Source organism: Phyllostomus hastatus, unplaced genomic scaffold (genome assembly GCF_019186645.2).
Source record: "Phyllostomus hastatus isolate PE091 unplaced genomic scaffold, TTU_PhHast_1.1 phas_scaffold_93, whole genome shotgun sequence".
Lineage (NCBI taxonomy): Eukaryota > Metazoa > Chordata > Mammalia > Chiroptera > Phyllostomidae > Phyllostomus > Phyllostomus hastatus.
In genome coordinates this window covers 29,306,188-29,328,822 of record NW_025334042.1, presented here as the reverse complement: position 1 = coordinate 29,328,822, position 22,635 = coordinate 29,306,188, and the positions used below count along the sequence as shown (strand labels likewise).

At 38.3% G+C, this 22,635-nt stretch overlaps 1 pseudogene; it reads right to left on the bottom strand.

Moving 5' to 3' along the window:
* Positions 1-275: 275 nt before the first annotated feature.
* LOC123812643 lies at positions 276-7,788 on the bottom strand (annotated as a pseudogene).
* Positions 7,789-22,635: the final 14,847 nt, after the last annotated feature.

The window sequence follows — 22,635 nt, the reverse complement described above, 5'->3', positions numbered from 1 at the left end:
AAACTTATTTGGCAGTGTTTGGTAGAATTCTTTTGGTTGCGCTACTGAGAGAGGTGAAAAATCATTTTTTCAATAATTTCTGCACTTTTTATTGGCCTCCTGCCCTGCCAAGGGGTGCCCCCTTCTGTGGCCTTCACCGCCTCAGAACTTTGCTGTCATTGTCCTCAGATTACCACTTTGCTCCCCACAATCTGAGGGGGGGTCTTTTTTTCTTATTTACATATTTATTTATTATTTATTTTTATTTTTTAGTTGCATTTTTTTCCCATTACCATTTAAGTGCCTGCTGGGTTGTTGTCCAGGGTATCACCAAGATTGAAGTCCTCCCATTCTTCCAGTAGGGGGCAATCTCAGCCTCCAGCTTGACCTTGATATTCTGCAGTGCTTCTGCCCCTTGGCCAGGCATGGCCCCTCTGCCTGGGTCTGAGCCAGCTCTGATTCCAGGTACAGCAGGATCCCACTGAGTTCTTACCTCAGTGGTCTGCGAGGTGACCACTGTGGTACTCTTTTCAATCTGCTGGGCCCAGTACTTGTCTAGCTTTTCTTGTTTCTTTTGAGTCAGCTGGTCATAATGGGCCTTGGTGTCTGCCATGACTTTGTGGAGATACCGAAATTTGGGGGCATCCAACTCCACGGTCAATCCAGAGTTGGCAATCTGGTTTTGTAGACCATTTACTTTTTACTCATGGTTCTTCTTCATGATGACCAGCTCCTCCTTGAGAGCCTCAATCTCTGTCTCCAGCTGTAGCTGAGTAATAATAGTGTCATCAGTGACTTTTCAGAGCCCATCGATGTCATTTGCACAGACTGGAGCATGGCCACATCCATCTCATACTTGACTCTGAAGTCATCAGCAGGAAAAGGGGCATTATCGATCTTCACGGTGGCGCAGGCATTGTCCACTGAATTTGCAAAGATCTGAGCCCACATGTCCGTGAAGGTCTTGAAATATTGTCCCCAGTCTCTGACCTCAGGTTCCTTCTTTTCCAGGTATTCCCAGATTTTGCTCTACAGTCTTTGATTTTCAGCCTCCAGGCTTCTCTCCCTCTCCAGGTAGGAGGCCAGGTGATCATTCGGGCATTTTATAGTCTCCTTCTGCTCTGGGTGCCTCCTATGTCTGCCAGACCCCCAGCCATCCCACAGCCAGGCCCCTGGGCCTTCAGCTGCTCTGAACATTGGTGGAGTGGGACACAGAGATCTGGGAGACCAAGTCCACTGTGCCTGCATAGATACTGGCCATGTGGATGGCCGGCCAGACCCAGTGGCTGGGCGACTTCACAGAGCCCACGGTCTGGTAGTTTGTGGAGAAGCTAGAGTGGCTGCTGAAGCTTGTGTTCAGAAAGAAGCCAAGACTCAGATTCAAGCAGCCATCTAAAAAAAATCATTTTGATAGCAAAATTATTTTAAAATATAAGCTTTGGGATTTATGGCAATAGATGTTGTTTATGGCTCATTTTATCTCTATTCTGTATAATTAACTCTCAGATTTGCTTCTTTCAAACTTCTAGCTGGTCTTTTTGTTTGTCTTTTTCTTCTCTCCCTCTCTCATTCTCTACTCTTTCTTTTTTTTATTTTTAGAAAAACTAACAACCATGATGAATAAGAGAAGGAAAAAATGGGATTAGTAGTATCTTTCAAGTTAAAAAATGGTAATTTTATGTATTATTGTCTACATAGGATAAAATAATGTAAATCCTTATAAAACTAAGAAAATTTACAATTACTTATATCTTAAGATGACACCCTAAAAAGCAGATTTGAAATTAATCATGTGTGGCTTACTCCCTACCCCATATCCTTCTACACTCTTTTTCTTTGGCTAAAAAAAAATAGAAATAATGTATTTTTCAAAGATAACTATTTTTTTAAGTCAAAGAATTCAGAAGGCAGAAAGTGAAGACCAATAATCCCTCTTCCCAAGCCCCAGGCTTTGTTTCATTTCCTAGAGGCAACCGCTTTTAGTTTGTTGTTGTACATCTTGTGGTCACATTTATACCTATTTACAGTAATTATTTACCTCGGTTCCTTGCTTCATGGATCTGCTATGAGGTGTGAGGAATTTAACTTACTTGTACTTCCACTTTCTAAATGATAGTATCAGCATTAGTTCTCCTTGAAATAACACACTTGAACTCCCTGCTTGCATTGACTTGTGCGACATTAGCCACCTTCTGCCGTGAGAGATGAAGAATTTAGTACACTTACCCTATCCATCCTTCCAGCTTTCCTCTTTGATTATCTTTAGTTTTATTATTATTTTACATTGTCAATAATTATAATAATTGTATTTTTACTGTGATATGATTATTCATATACTCATATTGCAAGTATGGCTTATTTGGCTTCAATTTGTAGAAAGCATGGAAGAATTAAATCACTGTAGGACTCATAGTGTAGTGTGTGATTGGAATCAAAGAAAAGAGGAAACCCACTCTTGTGTCATTTAAATTTTTCCAATTGAAAGGAAACATTCATTTGTCTAAATATGATGGACCCTTTTAACATTTCTAGCTTCCTTCACTTTTTTTGAGTAATACTTAAGGGCTGGCATTTGTTAGGCACCAATTTGTTTTGTTTTGGGGTTATATATTTTATGATTTTATTGTCCAGCCTGAATTATTGTCATTTATGATGTATAGGTGGTATGTTCTTTAAGGTGTTACATGTAAAAAAACCTCTAATTTTTGCTCATATATGATTGATAATTTGGGTAGAGAATTCTAGGTTAAGTAACTTTTCTCAGAACCTATCCGAGCATGGAACTCAGGTCTCTTGGTTCTTTTACTTCTTCAGTGATCTTGTCCTTCACATCATGCCAATCACTCACTTCTGTGGCCTTAGCTTAGACATTGTCATGATCTCAGACATCCCACTCTCCCACTGCCACCATCTTTCTAGCTAAAAATCTGTACCTGAAAACTCCTCAGCCCCATATGGACCTCCGTTCTACTGATTCTACAACATTTTCACTGTCCATCATTTCTGTCTTCACTTCTTATTACCCACTTTAGATTCTGTGGTCTATTGTAATACAATATATTCCTTGCCTTGCTTTCCTTTTAGTTATTTCTGACAGAACCCCAGTTATAGGTCAAACTGAAATCATTTCTATTCATTGACTGTCCCCAAGCAGCAGGCTGGAGAAAAATCACATAATCATTCTAGTCACTGTCACATTAAATTCATGACCACTCATTCCATGGGGACCTCCATATGGCACTGTAGTCAACCACATTTCCTTAGGGTACTACCCCCTACTCTTCCACACTCCCAAATAACTTTCTCCCCTTTGTTTTTCTTTATAAACTTTCAACTCCCTTTATATGCCCCACTTTCAGGTGGTTACTGTGCTGATGATACTTTTTCTCTAGTTTTCAGCACTGTTAGGTTTTATGCTTTTGAAACCACTTACATCTCTTTTAGAGAGAAGGAGAGAGAGAGAGCAGATCAGTATACCACTCTCTTCTATTCAATACTTTTATCTCCTCACTAATTTTCATATTTCATAATGTACTCCATTTTTTTATGAAAATTATTCACCATATATATTTTGCCATAACTGCTCAGGGTTACAAAATGTACTATTTTTATAAAATCCCTCATTTTACTTTATGAATCTAATGGGAAATGCTAGATCCAAGAATCCTAAACAACAACAACAACAAGAGGAATGGAGATGCTTCATTTATTACCAAACATTTACTGAGTGCCAGCCAAGTTACAGACCTAATGAAAACTCTGAGATGGTAGAACAACAACAAAAATGGACAACAACAAAAAGTCCCAAATGTCAAAGCCCAGTGAGAACATCACAATCTAGTACGTCAAAGCATTCATGCTCAACCACCAGTGCAGTGATACCAAAAGTGAGAACAGGCTTTTATATGTTGAATAGCAATAAAACTATGAGAAAGACTTTTAAGGATATGCAGGGTTAAATGAGTTTGTTGAGAAAATTTGAGAAAATACCTGAGAATGAGGTAAATTATCTTTTACTAGAACTTTGGGTTTATGTTAAACTTTTTTTAAGTAAATAAGGGATAAAGTAAGTGATACTATAGTGATTTAAAAACATGCCCACACGTTTTTGACACCCCCTCCCTTCCAAAGGTGGAGCCTAATTTTCCTTGAGGAAAATTAGGGGAGGAATGCCAGTCGCTTTCCTCTGGCTTTTAACAACTAGAATGTGGTGGAAGTGACTATGTGTGACCTCTGAGTCTAAGTCATAAAAGACATTGCAGATAGGACCTGGTTCCATTTTGGATCATTTGCTCGGGGAGACTAGCCACCTGCTGTACCATGAGGACACTCGAGTCTGGGACTAGGCCCACACGGAAATTGAAGCCTCCGGCCAAAAACCAGCAACAACACGGCAGCCGTGTGAGTGAGCTGCCGTGGAAGTGGAAGCTCCAGCCCAGTCAAGCCGACAGAAGACTGCAGCCCCTGTGGTCTCTGACTGCTGCCTCCTAGGAGCCCCCAAGCCAGACTGCCCAGATAACGGGTTCCCCAATTTGCTGGCCCATAGAAGCCGTGGAGATAAATCTTCATTGTTTTAAGTTACTAAGTTTTAGGCTAATTTGTTATCCTACAATAAATAACTGTATCTAAATTGAGGTTTATTAAATCAGGAATTGAAAAAAAGAAATAAAAAGGAAATTCTCGTACCCAGATAGTGAATTCTAAAAAAGGTAGGGAACTTACTAGTTCTTGTTTACATTATAATTACTCCATTATTCTTTTCTGAGTGAAATTAATTATGAAAAAACCTACTTAACTGTTAGTGAAAGAACAAGAATAATTTTTATTTGAAATAGGAAATCACAGTTTTATGTTGTATATAAAACTGGATTATATAACCTCTTTTGAACACCTCCCCAAGACTTTGTTGTTAGTTTCTGTTAATGTATACTCATAAGAATATTAAGCTGCTAACTAAAAAGTACTTCAGTAAACAACTTCCATGAGAGAGTTTTTACTTAATGAACAATGCATAGACTTACTTGTCATTTGTACAATATATCTACCATGGAGTAGAATTGTTTTCATGAATAGGATTTGCGTAACTTTACTTACCAAGAACTGGAGAGATATAAGCCCCGCTCCCACATTAGACTCCTCCTGCCCATCTCTTCCCAGCTAAGATAGCTGGGAAGTGTATGGCATACATGAGGAAATGTCAGAGTATGGACAATCGCCAGGACAGGGCGGTTTTTTTAAGGACTTGGACAATGACCAGCTTCAGTTTTATAATAAAGTACATGGATTTTTCTGTTAAAGGGATTTGTACAAGGAAGTGGTTTAAAGACTTTTTTGATGTTAGAAATAGTACATACCTATGTAGGTTATTATGTGTTATATTTTAAATGGACTACTGAGTAAACATACTTTCCCACTTGGAATTCCTACAAAGATTAAAAAAGAGTTTTCTGAAGAGGTTTTAGGAATATTACAAAAATCCATTATAAGAAAAATGTAAGACAATAAGAACTAGTTGAAATACCTGCATTAAAAGAGCAATGTTGTTGAATAATTGTGAAATTTTTATTTTGATCATTATTTCTTTAGCTATTTAAATAATTTCATATAAAATATATATGCATATGTTTACCTCATGGAAACAATATCAAAGAAAAGTCAGATATGAAAGATAAGTAGTCATTGTAAAAAAAGTAGCAACATGAAACAAAAGTGAAGGGGAGCTTATGGATTGAACTAAAAGAAGCACAAGCATATTTTTGAAGAATTATTGGGAGTTTTGATGTCAGGGTAGGAAGAAAGTAAAAGATCATGTAATACACTGATATGCAATTATTCTAAAGGATGGAGCTCTGAGAAAGAAACCAAATTTATGTGTATCTGGGTTAAAAAGTATGACTGGGTCCTCCAAAATGAAATAAGGTTTGTAAAGGCAATATTGTGGAATGGGAAGACTGTGGCCTCTGGAGCCACAGTGCTGGGGTTTGAACCTCAGCTGTTACTGTTATTTTTTTTAAGTTTCTGTGCCTTAGTTTTTTGATCTATAAAACAGAATTAATAAAAATGTGATTTCATAAGATTGTGGGAAGGGTTGACATAAAAATGTATAAAGACCTTAGACTAGTGTCTAAACATATAGTAAGCACTTTATAATATGAGCTATTATTATAATATTACTGATATCGACAACACTAATAATAATATAAAAGGAAAATTCTCCAGGAACAAACTAGAATGACATCCGTGAAGGAACCCATATCCAAAAATCTACTGAGAGTTGGCCTCTCACAGAAGAACAGAGTGTTGGGTTAACTCAACTGCTGAGGGATTAAAGGAGTTAATACACTGCAAGGCCAGGTGGCTCCGGTCAAGGGCACAGAGAGACTCCTGTGCTGAGACTGAGAAGAAAATGGAATTAGAAAAAAGGAATATTGAGCTTTAATTTTTTTTAATTTAAACTTACAAACTGAAGGAGACTTGACTTTCAGACTTCATTTTCTTTCTGGGAATTTGATACTGGGAGCAGAAGATATTATTCTAGTTTATAACCAATATCTGGTAAGTATTTGAGCTAGTGGTTGAGCATAGAAAATAGAAAAGAAATAGAAAATAGAAAAGAAAATGAATATTTTGCTTGCAGGCATGTTCAACCTGCGGCCCATGGGCTGCATGTGGCTCAGGATGGCTGTGAATGTGGCCCAACATGAAATAGTAAATTTACTTAAAACTTTATGAGATGTTTTTGTGATTACGTGTCACAATGTATTTAATGTGTGGCCCAAGACAACTCTTCTTCTTCCAATGTGACCCAGAGACAGCAAAAGGTTGGATACTCCTGGGAATGTACCATGTCTATAGAGTTAATGAATATCTCATTCTAACCAATTTCAGAAATCCCTGGGAAGTTCTTGGCAGATTTTGAGCAATGAGGTGACATTCCATGACTGAGGTTTTGAAGGCTCACCCTGGCACGGTGTGGAGAAAAGAATGTAAGGAGTTAGGGATAGAAGCAGGGATAGAGGCTGGAAACCAAGCAGATGACAATTGCAGTAGTCCAGGTGGAGAGATGGTGGTGAGAAGTCAGAATTCAGAAGATATTCTACACATAGAGTAACAGATTTTCTGCTAATCAGATGTGGTATGAGTGACAGAGATGAGTCTCAGGTGACTCCAAATCCTGGATGTACCATTAGGTAAAAATCCTTGCTAATCGTACGGGGTTGAATACTATCTCCTAAAGACCATGCCTACCTGGAACTTCAGAATGTGACCTTATTTTGAAATAAGGTGTTTGTAGATAGAATCAAGTAATAATGAGGCCACACTGGATTAGGATGAGCCCTAACCCAACGACTGATATCCTTATAGAGGGAAATTTGGACACAAAGACACATACTTAGAGGGAAGACACCATATGAAGACGGAAGCAGAGATTGGAGTGATGCAGCTATGAGGCAAGAAACACAAAGGATGGCCAGCAGCCACCTAAAGCTAGAAAGAGGCAAAGAAGTGTTCTTCTCCAGAACCTTCAGAGAGAGCAGAACCCGGTAGAGACAGCATAGGGATTTGGGCCCAGGAATAGAAAATACCAGGTAGCCGGGAAGCCAAGATAAGACTAGATGGTCAGATGGAAGGAGGGATAAGCTGACCACAAAAATGTCACCACCCCTCCACTCTGTACTCAAAAATGCAGGGATAGCTGATTTTATCTCCCTTCTCACTGCTTGCTTAAAGCACTGACGGGCAGTGCAGTAGATCAGGTTTGACCGCCACAGGACCTTGCTTGGGCGGCAGTAATGAGCAGTCCGCCATGTTGCCCCCACAGCGCAGGCCCCGACCTAGTTGCCGGGCAAAGCCGCTGGAGAGGGCGGTCACCCGGCTCAGAAATGGGGAATTCCACACGTCCACCTTTTTCAAAAAGCCTCGTTTCAGGAAAGCTCATTTTGCCTCCAGTTTATCAAGCAGCCAAGCAGAGCCAGCCCCACAGCCAGCTCAGAGGGCTTTCGTCTCCTTTGCGCTGCCTCCTTTGTGCTCCAGCATAAGCTTAATAAAATCTGTCTACAAATTTCATTAGGGTTTTCTCTCCATTTCTATCTTGGGGAGCCCAAGAACCCCAATGTCTGCAACATGTTCACAACTTAATTTCAGAATTCTAGGCTTCAGAACTGAAAAAGAATAAATTCTTTTTTAAACCACCTAGTTTGTGATAATTTATTAAGGCCATCCTAGGAAACTAGTATACTAATTAGGGTGAATAATGGGATTTTGTTTTAATTGCTTTCCTTGAGGGCTAAGAACATACTCCCAAGAGTGCTGAGCAGTAGTTCCTGTTTTTAATTTTCTTTTCATATGCTTAGATTTCTTACTGATTGGTGCCTTTGTGTTTTTTTACTGGTTTGTATGAGATCTTTTATAAGAATGGTTTAAACTCAAGTTTACATTTCCTGTAATGTAGTAAGGTAGAGTAGGTATGGTAGTTTTTTTCAAACATTTCAGACATTCTGTTCTTTAAGCACAGATTTTCAAAAGACAAGACATAGATATTTTGAAAAGGAATTACAAAGTTTTTTTTAAAAAAAACTCTAGTACTCACTTTATCTGCATGTTATTATAATGTTGGAATGCATAATTACAAAGATACTGCTTTCAGTAAAACTAAAAAAAAAGATTACTAGGGGATATGTATGTTTTCATACAGTAAACTGGCAGGTAAATTTTACCTGTTCATGGAAAAAGGTGGCTGTTCTTGTGATTTCTGTCCTATCTGTATAGAAGAGTCAGAGGAGAAGAGAGGATTTCAAAATTTTTGGCTTGTAGAAGAATTGCTTCAAGTGCCAGCCTGGGTGTGGCCACGAAATGCCAGCTGGAACTCAGCTGGGAACAGAGACTGTGTGAGCCGGATGGGGACAGAGGCTGAGCTGGACTAAGCTTTGGCATGGCACAGGGTCTCAGGACACTGGCCCTTCTTCTGGGCACAATGAAGACAAGGCTGGGCCTTGTCCACCGTGGCACACACACAGGTGAGATTGCAGGAGCCTGGGGGCAGTCATTTACTTCAACCCCAATAAATCTTACCACTGCACCAGAAAAAAAAACAACAACAAACTGAATCTGAACAGAGAATTTTTGGAATGAACTCTGAATTTAATAAACTACATACAAATTCTTCATATGTAGTACATAATATGCATTTTAATAGCATGTGATTTCTTTAAAAAGTTGCTGTTTAATGTTTAAGTATGAATACTGTTTACATTTTTTCTGATTAGATGCATTAAGCTAGGACTGGTTTCAACTACTTACTCATTAAGCAACTTAAACTTTTCTCTAACAAGTTAAACTTTTAATAATACGTCTTTGCTAGTTCCTAAATTAAGTGTAAGTTTCCCAATCAAATATAAAACACAAAGTCATGGGCCATACTTAGCTACTTCTTTGTATAGGAAATAGTCAATTTTTAGAGGATGTTATAAAAGATACAGATGTCTTGTAAAAGGTTACTTGTAAATTGAAACTGTTGAGGAAAATTATTTAAAACTTAATGATAAAGAAAAAATGTCACTGAGTGTCCTTTCCCAGTATACTAAAGCACTATTTAATCAACCTGCTTAAGGATATTTAGAGATTATAGTTTTGTTTGACTTATTCTTTACTGTTTATTGGACCCAGATTCTGCAACATTAGATGTTACTTAGTCAAAGATTGTTAATAAAAATTATTTTTATCTTGTAAAGAAACAAGTGAAGTCTTTCTAATAGAAAAGATAACCCCAAAGGTTATGGTTTTATTATCATGAAGGTATTAATCAGTGTCCTTTTAGGCTGCTTTTACAAAATTGAGGCTGGGTATATTATGAGGTCTGTCCAGAAGGTATCCTCCATGTAATGAAAAATAAAGACATTTATTGAAGAAGATAGAAAAAACACTGTACATAGGACAATGACACCTCAGTCCCCTTCACAACAGGCACCGTGGGACTTCACACAGTTTTCCCAATTGTCATCAGCTACCCCGTTGTATTTTTCTGAGTCTTATCAGTGGTCTGAAATCTCTCCCCTTTCAAAGGTGATTTTCGTTTTGGGAAAAGCCAGAAGTCGCAGGGCACCAAATCTAGGCTATAGCAGGGCTGAATTACCTGGGTGATTTGATGTTTTTGCCAAAAATCTCTGCATGAGCCTGTACATCATCGTGATGAAGTGGCCAATGACCAGTAGCCCATAACTGGCCTTCTGAAATTATCCAGATGGTTTCTGTGGAGGAATATTCGAGCTTAATGCAAAATCTGATGCAGATTTATTGCTCCACTTGCTCAATTATTTTGAATATGATGGCCACACAGTACACATGCTTACTCATCTACCACCCCCACTCACTTGTACATTGTTCACGCATGCGCATTCCAATCCACTCTCCTTGGCTACAGGGTTACATTGATGTCGCACAAACCATTTTTGTTATATTAACAATGGCTGGACTTTTTCCAGATAGACCTCATAAACAGCGGACTTTATGTTTCACAGTTCTTCAGGCTGAAAGTTTGAGATCAGGGTTATCAGCGTGGTTGAGTGAGGGCTGTCTTCCAAGTCACATGGCAGAAGGTGCTAGGGATCTCTCTGGAGCCTCTTTCATAAAAACTAATCCTGCACATGAGGGTTCCACCCTCACAACTAAAACACTTTTCAAAAGACCATACCCTCACTTTTGGGGGTTGGGATTTCTACATACGAATTTTGGGAGGACCAAAAACATTCAGACTATGTAAACCAGTATTATTTAAAATCTAACTTAGCAATCCTTTTTCAGTCATCTCTCTTCCTTTGACTGTGCATACTAGACTCTCCTTTTCTCCTTGGAACCCGTTTTAGCATTTAGCTTTCCATAATTAAGCAGTTAAGTATCTTGAACATATGCTCACTATTTATTTTTGATAGTTTTATTTTTAACTCTTTGAAATTCATATTTTAACCAAAATGAGAACCTATGAAGAATATATATCATAGTTAAGTTTCAGTCATCCCCCAAATAAATTTAGCTAGTATAAAATACAATTAAATTTTAGAAAATCAGACTGTTGTAATAACAGTAATTTCAACATAACATTAAGGAATTTTACATTAATTATCTTTCTGATGACAAGTACACTTGATTAGAGAATGGGAAGGAAGCGTTTATAGTTATCTGTTCTGAAAGGACATTTTATATGTGTTCAATACTTTTAGACATTTGATCTCATTCTTTTTTTTTTTAATCCTCACCTGATGACAAGTTTCCATTGATATTTTTAGGGAGAGGAAGGGAGTGAGAGAGAAACATCGACTGGTGGCCTCCTGTACATGCCCCAACCAGGTACTGAACCTGCAACCTAGGCATGTGCCCTGAATGGGAATGGAACCAGCAATGCTTCAGTACATGGAAAAATGCTCTAACCCAGCCAGGCAGCCAGGGCAATCCCATTAGTTTCCTCAATGTGGGTGTATTCTGAGCATGACTCATATTTTTCAATCACAGACAGTGCCATTGGTTACAAATATAAACTTCGCAATATGAGACAGGTATTCTTATTAACATTACTGCTTTACAAACAGGAAACCAAAGAATGTAAAGTTAAAGTAACTTATGCACAGTCATCAAACTAGAATTTGAGAAGCAGAGATTTGAACTCAGGCAGGCAGAGGCTGGAATTCATCTACTTAATCTCACTCATGTGGAGCTCTCGATGCTTCTGGCTTTGCAGATAGAGCTCATTCAACTTTGGCTGCCAGGAGGGAAAATTGAAGTCCAGGAGGGTTCAAGCAATTTGCTCAAGCTTAACTAGCTAATTAGTAGTGGTTGGGATGATTTTGTTAGTTCACGATTAAAAAAATAAACGAAGGAACAGAAAAATTTAGGATATAGACAGGGAATGAGGTCTAGTGATAATTGAGCAAAAGCTATAATAGAATTGAAGGGAGAGGAAATTGTTAACAAAGGGGGGTGTGGATATTGAAAAGTTGCCTCAGTTAGAAATGACAGAGTTGTGCATAAATAAAGGTAAGGAAATGATTGAATACAGAGATAAGGCTGAGGTGAAAAATATTGTGAAAACACCTTCCTGTAAAACATTTCTCTGGTAGGACAGATACTGTGTGGCTATCTTAACCCAACACAGCTGACTTACTGTCCAGAGATGTTGCAGAGCAAAGACTAGAGACAAGTTAGCAGTGAGTAATACAAGTTGGAAAACTGATCTTCAGATCTTAGATGTGTCTATATGGTTATTTATACTTTTCCACAGCTATATTGCTATATTAAAGCACATGTTTTCATGAATGCTGTTACTGATGATGAAATGCTAGTTTAATAATAAAATAGGTAATTTTTAAATTTGTTATTGCATAAAACATTTTACTTTGTAAGTAGCCTTATTAGAGTCCATTGTCTACCAAGCCCATGATTGCAAATTGGTAGTTAGAAAAATGCAGAGATTCTCAGCACAAGAAACTGAATCTAGTGTTAACAATTAAAGTTCCTTTACATGTATGTTTTTAGGTTGATGCATTAAAATAAATGAATGTTGAATGTTCTTATTCTAAGGAACCACATGCTGAAGTATTTAGGAGTAAACTGTATTTTCAGCTTACTCTTAAAAGTTAAAAAAATGTGTGTGCACATGTGAGAAATAGAAAAAGAGAGTGAATGTGGCAAAATATTATCCACTGTTGAATCTAGATCAATGATATATAGGTGTTCACTGTAGTATTCTTCAACTTTATAAGCTTTATATTTTATCCAAATAAAAACATAAAAAGCCCCCCAACATACTGGGTACTTCTGTAATACACTTTAGATTGTGGATTATGCTGTCTACCCAGGACTGTGGTTTTGAATGTTACTATTTTAAAATTAATGATTATTTCATAATATTGTCTTATTTTAAAACATTTTCTCATTTTGAAATGTTCTTTAAAATTTTGATAACAGCAATTTTTAATTTCATGTTTATATGTTAGGAATTTCATTACCACTATATTATCAATATTTTATCTCTAGTCCGCACAAGAATCCTGCCAGGTAAATGCTCTTGGTTCCATTTTTCAGATAAGAAAAGCTCAACCACATTAAGTTATCTGCCCTCAGTCTCACTTGACTATAAGTGTGGGTGCTGTGGTTTGTGTCCCAGTGTTAGAATCCAAATTCTGTCCCCTTTTTACTGTAGCACCTGTTTCCTATGCTAAGAGATTCGTGTGCAGATGGATGGGTGGTGATCCTTTGTGGGGAGCCCTTTTTGCCAATTAAAACCTATTAAACCCGATACTCCTGCGAAATAAACAGAATTAACTTAGTTTTGTTGCTTTTATCTGTATCTCAAAGTTATAAAAACAAAATTATCAAAATTCGAGTGCCCCTGTAAAATTCTTCTAATGCAGGTTCATTGCCTTATTTAATTGGCTTATCATAAACAAGAAGTAACCTATCAATTGCATATTTGATAGTACTGTTTCAGAACATTTTGGCATTTGGCTGTTTCTTCAAGTTCCTGAAATTTTCCACTTTCAAATGTTTATTTTCTTATTTTTTAAGTGGCACTTTATTCCCATAAGGCAAACCATTAGTCACTTATTCAACAAATATTTATTGAGCACTTGATAAGTGCTTAGCATACCATGTACACATTTTTACTGAAAATCCTGTTGCAATTTTAACCACATTTTGTTTCTGTTAAAGGTAGTTAACATTTCACAATTTTTTTCTCATGATTTAAAAAAATTCTGGTATTTATAAATCTCTTATAGGATAGTTATTTGGTAGACTATTTTAACATAATCATCTACCTGTAAACTCTAAATTAAACAAGTAAGAATGTTTATGTGTGCAATTCAAATTCACACTCAAAGTTCTTGACGAAGCCCCCAGAATATTGTAAAATAAGGGATCTTCTTGATGTTGGGAAGATTTCAATTTGAGATCTGGGGACAGATAGAGATGATCCCTGGCAATCACCTCTAATATCTGTGCTTAGGTGATTAGTGGTGAATGTAGAGATCATTGTCAGATTTTTAGGTTATTAGAGCAAACAAGTATTTGCTTGAAATCTTGCTAAAAAAGTTGGAGAACATGATTATATTTATAGTAAAAGAAGCTTGTCTGTAATGGATAATATCCTCAAGCTCTGTTTGATGAAATGAGATGCTGCCAAGATTCTCTTTAATACAGCCCGGGGGACTGTTGGGACTCTTCTCTACAGATCTTTATCACTTTCAACACACAAGGAGCTCCTAGAGTGAACTGAATTTAAGTTTGCATTTATTTGCTTCCCCCACTCTCCACTTTGGGGCTTGAATTGTAAACTCTGCTTTAGGTGTGAGAGTCTCCCTCCTTCCCTCCATTCTGTGCAATCCAGAAGCACTTCAGAGAGTAACATTCTCAGTGGGCGAACCTGTGGAGGGAAATTTAAAGGCAAGTACTCACTCTAGAAGGCAGAACGATGACAGATTTCACCTCCAGCGCTACAGCGGCGTTTTCAAGAGTAACACGAGTCTCAGAGGCCTATCAAAAGTTGAGAAATAGGCTATTTCTTTTAAGGCATGTCCCTGCCTACCTTTCTTTGCCCTTCCTTCATATCATGTGGGGTCGGGGGTACCCGCAACTTACAGATGGGCTTTAAAGGCTACCACAGGTTCATCTATTTTTGTTTGCATGTTGAATAATAGACCAATCATTGTGGGCAAGGAAGATTCTGGAAAAAGCTTTTCAAAGGTTGGCTGCTGTTTTGTGAGCTCTTTCTTCTCCTTAAGGGAAGCATGTTGGAGATGAAGATCTCAAACATCACTCTTGAGGTGCTGCCGTTCTGCTTCCCACATCTGTTTGGGCTTCACCAGGTCCTGCCAGCATGCGCACAGCTGGTAAAGATCTGCCTACCAAGAGTCAGAGACTCCGACAAAGACTCTAAATGCTTCAGAGTACTTTTGAGGGTCCTCCCAGGTTTAGGACTTTTTTTTTTAATCCATGGCCCTTAGTTTCGTCTCTGATCAAGAAGTGGAAAATACCTCAAGGGGATTACCTGCAGACTCCAGTTGACTTCTTGTAAAAGGTAACCTTAACAGTCTCTTCATAGTGCAAAGGTAATTCAGTAGAGGACTCTGGAGTGCTCAGTTAAAGGAGAATAGAGGAGAGCGGTAGAAGTCATGACAGTCTTATTGGCTTTCATTTTGGGTACCTCTTGTGTCTTTAATTTTTCATTAGCCTTTTGTAATGAATCTTTCAATGAAGCTATTTTACAATGTTGAAGCTTTTTGGAAGCTTCTGTAGGCCAATTAAAATAGGTAACCTATTTTGTTTGTTTGATTTGGAACACTTGTCGTCAAGAGCACTTCTTTGGGAAGATTTTGCCATTATGGTAGCTATCTATAGCTTTCAAAGCTGTAGTTATTAAAAATAAGCAGGTATGCTGGAAGGTGGAGCACAATTCTTTGGAATCTGAGGTTCCTATTTCTTTAGTTAAGACTTGAGTCTCTCAGAATGAAATTAAACTGAAGAGGGATGTGCTTTGGGTTGGGGATTTTGTGATGCTTTACATTGTACCTCATAGCATGAAGATTTTCTAGAGGTTGGCCCATGACCTAATGGTGACCTAGCACATTGTCTGACTAACCTGTCCTAGCACAGGAGTCTTAGATTTTGGTAGCAGGTGCTCTAACAGCTTCTAAGTGTTCAACCCATGCTCACCCATTTTGCAGCTTTGGCTTCCAAGGTTCTCACTCACAATATGTTTATTACTATACTTTATGTGCAAACTAGTAGAAATTTACAGAAACCAAGAAAATGGAACTGTGGGCCTCAGAAGTAACCAAAGACATGGTACTGCACACTGGCCAAGAGCTAGGGACTGGAATTCCAGGTGGAACCATTTTCCAGCTCAAGCTGATCATCTGAGCCCTGGACTGCAGTTGTGGACTACCAAAGGTTGAGGACTGGTGCTCTGACAGAGTCTCTTGCCAGTGTAGACTCACCTGTTTACCCTGGACTAGAAAGCCTATGGGAGCAAAGAACTTGTACACAAAAAGTGGAGCTCAAAACTAAGAGGAAGTTACTCAATGGCTTTCAGAAATAACCAAAGGCAAACCATTAGTCATTTATTCTGAGAAGGACAGAAAACTCAAATGGTCCAGTGGCTATTGATGTCTGAGTTTCTCACTATCTCCAAGCATTTGAACCACTGCTACCCCCAAAACTGGTAGAAAAGCAAAACTGAATTGAGTAAATTTTAAAGATCTTAGTGGTTTTATTCAGTGATTCATGAGTTGAGCAGCCTCCAAACTAGTAGATAGAAAGGAGCTCTGAAGACATATGCAGTGTAAGAGATTTTATAGGCAGAATGGGGCAGGAATGAGAACTTTTAGCAGGCTAAAATAGCAAATTGGTTATTGCAAACTTACTTCCTGGTAGGGGATGTCAAGGCTCTACCAGGCAGATTACCTAACCAATGCTGATCAGGTGACTCCTGATTGATTGGTTTAATGTTTTGTTTCTAGATGTACCTAAACTATAATTAAGTCTCAGTTTGGTGACATAGGCCTTAGCCTAAATGACTCCAGTTTGAATGTTTTGCCTTTGTTTTTTGTTTGTTCTTTTTAAAGATTTTATTTATTTATTTTTAGAGCGGGAAGGGAGGGAGAGAGAGAGAGAGAGAGAGAGAGAGAGAGAGAGAGAGAGAGACATCAATGTGCGATTGCTGGGGGCCGTGGCCTGCAACCCAGGCATGTGCTCTGGCTGGGAATCAAACCTGCGACACTTTGGTTCGCAGCCCGAGCTCAATCCACTGAGCTATGCCAGCCAGGGCTTGCCTTTGTTTTTAATAGGACTTAGTTGGTATCTAGGTTGCATAATTTTAGAAAGTCTTGGAGAATGGCCTTCACTTTCACCTTCATCTTCCACATCATGAAGTGCTGACATAGAAATTTAACTTTTTGGTTTAGTTTTTTTTTCGTCTTCAGAAGTCTTAATAGAAATCCATGGCAGAGGTAAGGCATACAGTCAGTGCTTTCTTTACCTTCGAATAAATCCCTTCATGTGTTGAGTGATTCAGGACTGCAAACAGAGAATTAATTGAACAGGCCTGAAAAGTTTGCTTGTAGGTGTCATTTACTAGCTGGAGTGCACTATGAGGCCTCTGAATACAATAAGGAGACTTGGTTGGATAGAAAAATAAGTCCCAGCTTCAGCTATGCTATTGCCAGCAGGATGTCCTTGGAAAAGTCACCTCACCTCTGTGGGTCTCAATTCCTTAATTTCTACTAAAGGAATTGGATTAGAATGACTTCAAAGTTTCTGTATAGTCCTAATATTCCATCAAGTTTTTCCTCTCCCATTGTAATATTCAGTGATCTGATGAAATCCACATGTGTCCTGTGTATGTACGCCTGTTATCATACTATAAGCTTTGATTTCATCTTCTTTCATCTTTTCAGACTCTACACAGGCCTAGGTGTTTTCTCAAATAGAAGACACTTTACTTCCTCTATTTAGTTGTGTGTTTGTCTCGCACGTTATCAGATCTGTTAAGTCATCTTTAAAGTTTCTTGACTCCGAACTTCTTTTCACTGTTTAGAGACCGGATGCATATTAAAAACTCTATACAAGGCAAACATCCTGTTTTACAATTTGCTTCCTTCCTTAAAATGACTGGCACTTTATTGATTTTTTTTTTACCAAAAAACACCCTACACTGATATTTCAAGACCTAATGATGCTCCTGTCTTTGCTAAGGAATGAGTCATAGTCGTTGTCTAATTGATAGAGGGTGGATTATTTTTACTTCAATAGGTTGTGTTACTTTTGTCTCTACTGAATCTTACCTGATACTTAGTGCCTGGCTGCATTTCCCAATGCCCATTGATAATATTCTTGCTACATTGTATGTACTGTCCTATTCTCAAGTAGAAAGCAGGAGCAACAGATCTTCTTCCTCAAACTAAACACTGGCTTTTTTCATCTTTCTTCCTACTTTGCACTCAGGAAACATAAATCTCCAGAGTCTCTAGCAGGGGTGTCCAACCTGAGGCCCGTTGTGGCCCAGGATGGCTGTAAATGCAGCCCAACACAAAATCTACTTAAAAAATTATGGAGCTATTTTTTTGTGATTATGTGTTGCAATGTATTTAATGTGTGGCCTAAGACAGCTCTTCTTGCAGTGTGACCCAAAGACACCAACAGGTTGGACACCCCTGCTCTAGAGGGTCTGGGCCACAAGCAGGGTCACTTCCCCCAGTGTAAGCTCCAGGACTTGAACATCAATAGATACAGGTTTAGTGAATGGTGCCCATGTTTTTGGAACTGCACTGGGGATTTTGTATGGGTGGCTTTGACCCTGCTACATAAAACTTAAGAATCACAGATGACTCCTGTCCCTATCCTAAATCCTCTTCTATCATAGAGGTAAAAATGGTCTATAATAGAGAGTGAGAGAGATAACTTCCATAAGGCCTTTATGAATTGAGTAACTATTTAGTCAATCCTTAATATGTGCCAAACACTTTTCTGTGTTGAACAGGCCAACATGCTACCTCCTTTTTGGGGGCGCTTACAAATTAGCCAAGAGGGCAAAGAGTAAACAGGCGATATAGTTCATATAAGGAAGAAGAAAGCTTTAAGAATTTAAGGTGTAGAGCAATTGAGGTTGAGGCAAGCAATAATAGGAAACTCATATAGTAAACTTTAATTTTCATAACAACCATGTATTAGTTTGCTAAGGCTGCCATAACAAAATACCACAGACCGGTTGGCTTAAGCAACAGAAACGGTTTTTCTCATAGTTGTGGTGTCTAGAAACCCAAGACCAACGTGTTGACAGAGTTTTTTTTGAGGCCTCTCTTCTTGGTTTGTGCATGGTTATCTTCTCAGTCGGTCCTCACATGGTTTTTCCTTTGTGTGCATATCCTTAGGGTCTCTCCCTGTGTCCTAATCTTCTTTTATAAAATTGGATTAGGGCTACCCCTAACTGTCTCTTTTTAATTTAATTACCTCTTTAATGATTCTGAATATAGTCACATTCTGTGACTCTAGGGGTCAGGGCTTCAACACATGCATGTGAGGGAGCAATGCACAATTCAGCCTGCAACAAGCTCTGTAAGGTAGGGACAGTCATTATCTTCCCAGATGAGACTCAGGTAAAGTAACTTGTCTGGAATTTGAATTTCAAGATCTATGCATTTAATCACCATGGTCATGTTTAAGAATATAATGAACTGAGATATTTAGAAGATGTGTTATTGGAAACCAGCAAAATTGAGATGCATTGTGCAGCCGAAAACATATTGCATAGATTCAGATGGTCTGAATTCAAATTCCTACATTCCTACTCATAAGTTGTATAAGGTCAAGACTGTTAGTAATACTGAATTTTTTTATCCCTTCCACTCCCCACCACCACCAAAACCCCCAAATGCACTCTGAAATATTCTATTCTTTTCTATTTTGTTTTTTTTTTAAATCCTGGTATTAATCTGTTAAGCTGATTGCTTGACACAATAACGGGTTGTGGGCTACATTTGAGAAGCACTGCATCATTTAGCCTTTGTGGCCCAATAATTAGTGGTCCTAACTCAGAGGTTTGGTGTTCTATAATCTTCAATTACTTCAGTTTCAGAGTTCAGTTAAAGACAGTTCGTACAAAGGAAGTTCAGTTCTCTTAACGTAAAAGCACATACAATACCATGTTTTAATTGTATTTTATGCTCTGCTGAGGTCTGTTCACCAGTCCTCTCCTCTCGTGCCTTGATTGATGGAGTGGGCACATAGGAATTGAGGGCAAGGTGAATGGATATCAGATTTTTCATGACTCTCTGCCTACATGGGTGCGCGCTACCAGGTCCCCTATTTGCCATCATGGCTTGAACTTAAACTTCTTGGCAGAGAACTGGGAGAATTACAGGTTTCTTTCAGGTCAGGTATCACAAGTGACATTTACTACCTCAAAATAGGAAATGGATAGAACACTTGAAGCCCTGCAAGTATGTGTGTGCATGCACACATGTGTTTTTGAGCACACATAGCCATGCACACACTCAGAGGTGCACAAGAGACAAGAGCAGAGAGTGAGTGAAGAGTTAGACCCAACAAATGAGATTAATTATGGGTAATGACCTCTAATACATTTACTCGTCCAGTAAGAAACATGAGCCAGTGGATACCAGTTTGTCAACAGTCTTCCCAATGAAGTAAGTCTCTCCTCTTTTCTTGGGAAGGACCTGGGCAAATGGTGGAGAGAATGGTGGGGGTTTCCTCCCTAGCACAGCCTGAAGGGAAGTTCAGTGTGGAATGAAAATTTCTAACAGTCCCTGAGGGATTGGAACTGTTGATGAGGGTACCTATTTTATGACCTAAGAAAAGAATGTGGAGAGAGGAAGAGAAGGGTTTCCTCTACACTCTAGCATTTTTAGATGTGCTTTTGTGTTGCCAGAAAAATAAAAGAAATTCTAAAGCTTTATAAATGCAGAAAGACCTAATTATCGCAAAAAGTTAAAACACAATGTGTTATGCCGCTATGGGGGATATATTGAACTCTCCTGTAGGCCAGGGATGGAGAGGTCTAGTTTGAGAAAGCTCCTCTACAAATCCTGAAGACCTCCTTCAGTTCTTTTTCATCTGCCTTCCCCACCTCCCACGCCCCCCCACACACAAATTAAGAACACAGGGAAGAATGCCAAGAATAAGAATACTAATATTTGAGATAAGCAAATGTAGATAAAATAAAATTCGAGTAGACCAAGAATCTTCTAGAAAATTGGAGGAAGGTCCAGAGAGAATGGAGTGCTAGAAGCTAAAGGGATAGGTTGATTCAGGATGGAAAGAGCAGTTAAAAACATCACATGCTGCTAATTGGTCAGTAATTTTAATAATAGTATCATTTTGAATGACAATAATGTATTGGGTATTCTGTACATGTTATCTCATTTGATCTCTCAGGAACTGCATGAGGAAAAACTGAAGATTACAGGTGTTAAGTTACTTGGGACTTTTTTTTTTTTTTGTAGAGAGGGAGAGGGGAAGGGAAGGAGAAAGAGAGGAAGAGAAACATCAATGTATGGTTGCCTCTAAGTTACTTGAGATTTTAATTCTGGTCTGTATGATTCCAAAGCATGTTCTATTTCCATGCTGTTCTGAGGATGTTGATGGTCTTGGAGAGGGTGGTTTTTGTGAAATATGGGGTATGGAAGTCAGGGTGCTCTGAAGTGACATATTGTTAATGAGATTTAAGGGAAGGTAGGCATAGGACATCCAAATGTAAATGTGACGAAAACAAGAGAGAATAAACCAGAGGAGGGAAATGGAGTACAGCTTATGCTTTGTTTTGTTTATAAGATGAAGTTTTGTGTAGTGATTAAGATATATGCTCTTTATCCAGACTGTACTGGTTGGAATCCTAGGCAGGCTGCTCATCAGCTGTGTGTTATTTAATCTGGCCCACCTCGGAGAGCATTTGTAAGGATAAAAGGGGACTTGATACATGGAGGTACTTCAGAATGTCATTATTTTAAAAGTTTTTTTTATATGCTAAGGAAATGGAGTGAAAAGGAAAGTATTGTTATAGCAAGAAAAAAAGATTTTGTTGTACTTTGTCTTTAGCCAAAAAACAATAAAAACACACCTGTGGTTGAAGACTTCAAATTTATTACTTTTGGCAGCAAAAGAAAATTCAAACCTTGAAAGACTTAGGGGATATCAGCCAGAGGCTGGTTTGAAAATACAGAATTTTTGCTTCAGATAGGTGATTTGGGGAGGGTCTAAGAAGAGGAGTTTGGATTGTATGCTATTAGGAAGAGTAATTCAATGATTAGATATCTCAATAGATCTTGTCTAGGAGAAAGGCTAGATTTAGAATAAAGCTATCATTGGTTAAGAAGCAGCAATCACACCTATTAGCCAGCATCTTAGTCCATTCTGGTTGGACTAAGTCTCTAAGTCTCTGAAGTCTGCTTTATAAGTGCACTAATCTCATTCATGAGAGCTCCACTCTCATGACCTAATCATCTCCTAATACCATCATATTGAGGCTTGCGTTTTAACAAAGGAGTTCTGTCTCCAGCAGCCAAGAGAGGGAATGTTGGGTCATTTTTGTGAGTTGGACAAAACTCATGTTTTTACATGTGTTCATACATGATTGCACAGTGATCTAGTTTTTGTCTTGATCTCTCACAGTCAGAGTTGCCTTCTCTGACATTAATGTTCGATGAAATTTTAGGCTCAATAGAACAGCAAGGTCTAGCTATGAGGGCCAGGTCAGCTCTTGGAATCAGCAAGGCCTAGCTTCCTTTTACTCTTGGATTTGGCTTCTTCCCATTATGAGGTCCATTCTCGATGTGGTTATTGACATTAATAACTTAAAGGGTGACATATTGTAGAATATTTTACAAGACTTAAACCTTATACTTCAAAATTAAGTGTCCTTGTTACTGTAATATAATAAGTATCATCTGTTGAGTGCTGATCCTGTGTCATGTACGCATCATTTATCGCATTCTAGTGCTTGTTATCCAAAGTCTAGCATAGAGGGATTTGAAGAAAAGTTAAACAAACTGCCTGATGTTTAAAAAGAAAAAAGACATTAAATGGTGGAGCTGGCATTAGAAGCCAGATGTTTGACTCCAAAGCTTATGACATTAATCATCATCATACAAAGTT